General features: G+C 40.1%; 1 long non-coding RNA gene across 1 annotated transcript; it reads right to left on the reverse strand.

The window, feature by feature from the left end:
* Positions 1–429: 429 nt before the first annotated feature.
* Positions 430–3,781, reverse strand: LOC122921501. The gene is made up of 3 exons (XR_006387030.1): positions 3,716–3,781; positions 3,372–3,643; positions 430–555 (listed from the first exon to the last, which is right to left on the reverse strand). It is a non-coding gene; the product is annotated as an uncharacterized LOC122921501 (long non-coding RNA).
* Between the last annotated feature and the right edge of the window lie 466 nt (positions 3,782–4,247).

Here is a 4,247-nt window from a genome sequence, read left to right on the forward strand (position 1 = left end):
TTTCTATGTAGATAAGGTAACACCAGCCCCATCTAGTGGTGGCTGTGAATGTGACCTATTAAAACCCTGCGCATACTTAAACAGAAATGCATTTACCATACAAAAATACGGTATATTTAACCCCTTTTTTGCAGTGTACCGCTGCTTTGCAATGGAACACTGAATATGGACAAAAGAAAAATTGTTAAGATCCCTTCCAAAGATTCTGGTAGTGTTACAAAAATATTCGATATTGCAAATGTGTTACAATGTGGCTGTAAAAAGATGATGAAGAAGCTTGTTTAGTTCTGAACGCTTATGCACTGCGATACATCGTAAGATTGATATATTGGGCAGTTAAATGGCATAACAACCTACAAAGCAATTTACTGGAAGCATGAAACAAAAAGTTTGAAAGTGTTTTCAGGCTTTTATTATGTATTTATTTCCAGAAAGTACACCATACAAAAGAAGTCTATTAAAGCTTGCTTCTTAGATGAAAAGCTGAAGAACATGTGTTTAAATGTATTACATTTTAGGTGTCACAAGCTGTGAATTTCATTACCTTCTGGTGACCTATAAGAAAATAAATGTTAAAAAAGTTTAGTGTTTCTTACGAACACATCACCAATGAACTTTACAGTTTATGCTGATGTAAAATCAATATGGATAATTCATACTACAACGTCTGAATTCATATCTCCTCTCATACATATAAGTAGATGGAAACAAGTTTGTATTAAAGGGAATCTGTCACCTAGTTTGAGCATATTAAACTGTTAACATAGCAATGTTCAATAAAGTACCTTCATTCCATCATGTGTCTTCTTTCTTTTATTCAAGTTTTCATTTTGAACAAAAAGCGATTTTTCAAATATGCTAATTAAGCTTCAAGGTGCCCAGAGGGGCGTTATTCCTCTTCTCTAGTGCCCAGTAACGCCCCCCTGCAGTGCCCAGCCCGCCTTTCTTCCAAGCCCAGCACACCTCCTCATAAATAAATTTACTGCCACATCGGAGCCAAACGACGCCGCCCCCTCCGTGACGTCATGTAATTTATTGACCCCACGATCCTTGCGTCCTCCTTTCTTTCCCAAGAAATCTCGCGCAGCCGCAGTATCGCCAACTGCCTGCGCCTGTCCGATCCTACGGCTCTTGAGGCAACAGCGCTCTGATTACATCACTGGGCTCGGCGCATGGCCAGTGACACTATTGAGGCTGTTGCCCTCAGGAGCCGTAGTATCCTGCAGGCGCAGGCAGTCGGCGATACTGCGGCTGCGTGAGATTTCTGGGGAAAGAAAGGAGGACGCAAGGATCGCGGGATGAATAAATTACATGACGTAGCGGAGGGGGCGGCGTCGTTTGGCTCCGATGTGGCAGTAAATTTATTTATGAGGAGGTGTGCTAGGCTTGAAAAAAAGGCGGGCTGGGCACTGCAGGGGGGCGTTACTGGGCACTAGAGAAGAGGAATAACGCCCCTCTGGGCACCTTGAAGGTTAATTAGCATATTTGAAAAAGATCAAAAAGGTAATTATATCGGAGGGTTTATTTACATTTTGGTCACCCCCAAAAAATAATTCACATTCCTAGAAAATACCTTAGGGTGTCACATATATCACTGGAGAGCAATTTTCTATTTAAATACATATTGTTTTACAGATCTATACAGATATTTTAAATCATTAGTCCTTTTTAATTCACATATGAGAAAGGAAATCAATGCAAAAAAGTTAATGTTAGTCTATTAAGTATACACCTGAATCATTGACATAGTTACCTGTCCTTCTAGTTAAAGAGGACCTATTACCTCTCCTGACATGTCTATTATAGCAACTACTTGCATCCTCTTGTAATAACAATTCTGAAGCATCTATTCATATGGCTCTATGTTGTGCCATTCCTTTATTATTCCTGCTAGAAGTTAGTAATTAATTCCTAGCAGTTTGCAATGAAGGTGAAGATGAATGTTGCCCTCTGAGGTGTGTCCATGCACAGTGTCCCACCGCCAGCACTAACTGGATAATGCAGGGACACACCCTCAACTGGTAACACCCATCTGGACCTTTATTGCAAACTGCCAGTGATTAATTCCTATCTTGTAGCAGGAATAATAAAGAGATGGCACGTCATAGAATCATAAGAATAGACGCTTCAGAATTATTATTCCAAGGGAGATGCAAGTAATTGATAAAACATACATGTCAGGAATAGGATCCTCTTTAAACCCTTTTTAAACGTAGTTACTAAATGGGATACATATTACATCTCCTCCCACCCACATACTGCTTAAATGAGGTAGATATAAAAAGGACAAAAATTGGATGAAAAAGGGGTGCCATGCAATCTTATTAAATATCACATTTTTCCCATTTAGTGAGGTGGACAAAGTGCCAACTGTGAATTTTGCTCAAAAGCCCACCAAGAGTCTAAATTGTTCAGATATAGGGCTCATGCACACTAACGTATTTTCTGCCCGTGTCCGTTCCATTGGTTTTGCGGACCGTATGTGGAACCATTCAATTCAATGGGACTGCAAATAAAACAGAAGTTCCTCCATGTGCATTGCGTTTCCATATGTTCGTTCCACAAAAAATAGAACATGTCTTATTATTGTCTGCATTGCAGACGAGGATAGGACTGTTCTATTAGGGGCCACCTAAAATACGCAACGCACGGGGACGTCATCCGTATTTTTTGCGGGTCGCAAAATACATACTGTGTACAGTGTATATCCCATTGGCCTGAGCGGGACTTTGCTTGCAGTACATTTCCTGGCCACTATGCAGTGTATGGAGCCGTGCTAGCTCTGGTCAGACCCCCCCCCAACCAATCGTGTTGATGACTTACCCAAACTATAGGTCTTGAATATTTAATAACCTTATGCTGTACTGTCTGAACTCTCTTAAAATTCATTTTTAAAAATTGTTGGTGCTCGACAGAAAATACATGCTTGATTTGCATTCTCATATACTGCAAGGACCATGGCTGATTTTCGATTGTATAAAAAGGCGTTTCCAATTAAGCGTCCGAAAAAAGTGCCTTATGAAATAAAAAGGTGTCATAATAAATAAAAACAACTGATATAACACATGTACAACCTGATTTTTAAATATTTTCTAACATAAAATCATTTTACACCTTTAAGTGGCCTATAGGAAATAACTGGAATGCTTACGACTCCGCCGCACAGAGGTGCTTTAGAAATTGCCCGGTTACATATTTTTATTTTAACATGGTTTCAATCATTTTACAAAATGGACAAAAAAAATAAAAAAAACTTCTCGGTCTTCGGGGAGTAACCATTAAAATACATTAAAGAAGTGAATATTAAGTGCTGACTGATTCAAATGCTATTTTAATCTGTAACCACTGTTGCCCATTTAATAATCATGTACCTTTACATTCAGAAGACAGGGTGAAACATTAAGGTCTTTGTGGATTTCGCAGATTTGGGAGCCGAAGTGATGTTTTTCATCTCAAGCCCTTTTTGACGACTAATTATGTGGCAAAGGTATAAGTCGGGCTTTGCAAATCATTATTTCCATTAGAAAGGTGTTGGAAACAATCCTTGTGAGGTTTTTCCCTCCTATTTGTGCAGCTGCTATTCCCATCGGAGTGGACCGTGCCTCCTGGCTGAAGTTGGGGCTTCTGTTCTGTTTCCACAGCACTTGGAAGAAAAACAAAACCAGGCTAATGAAAAACACACACGGGAAATACTTTATTATGTCATCATTCTCACCTACTGAGATCTGGCACCACTCAACGTATAGGAAAGACTCCATTTCTCTTTCTCTCCTGATTTCTCTTCCCTTCTCTCACAGACCGCTGCTGTACGTAGGGCTGGCCCCTTCTCGTTTCCTGTCACATCATCTACGATAAAATATGTCCCATTTCCTGTTCTTCCCTTTTCCTCTTATTAGAAGGTAACCGTGGGCATGTGACCCCGAGGTCCTGTCACCTGTGCCCAATATACTTTGGAGATCACAGGCCCATAGGCTGACACTCGCCTGTACTTATCTAATCTGCAAATCCAATTCACAGGTCGGTGACACATGAAGCAAAGCCAATGCCTGGATGGAGTTCATTTATTTCAGCCCACACATATTCTTGCGGTATACTTGCCACCTATGACTACAGTTATTTCATACGTGCTTTTGTTATTTCAGGCATGATCCCAACAGCACTTTATATATTTTATGCCATTGCAATAGATGATAATTTTAGGGGGCATCCAGGTCTTTAATTTCAACGACATCCTCAGTATAGGTCAT

Source organism: Bufo gargarizans, chromosome 11 (assembly GCF_014858855.1).
Source record: "Bufo gargarizans isolate SCDJY-AF-19 chromosome 11, ASM1485885v1, whole genome shotgun sequence".
Classification (NCBI taxonomy): Eukaryota; Metazoa; Chordata; class Amphibia; order Anura; family Bufonidae; genus Bufo; species Bufo gargarizans.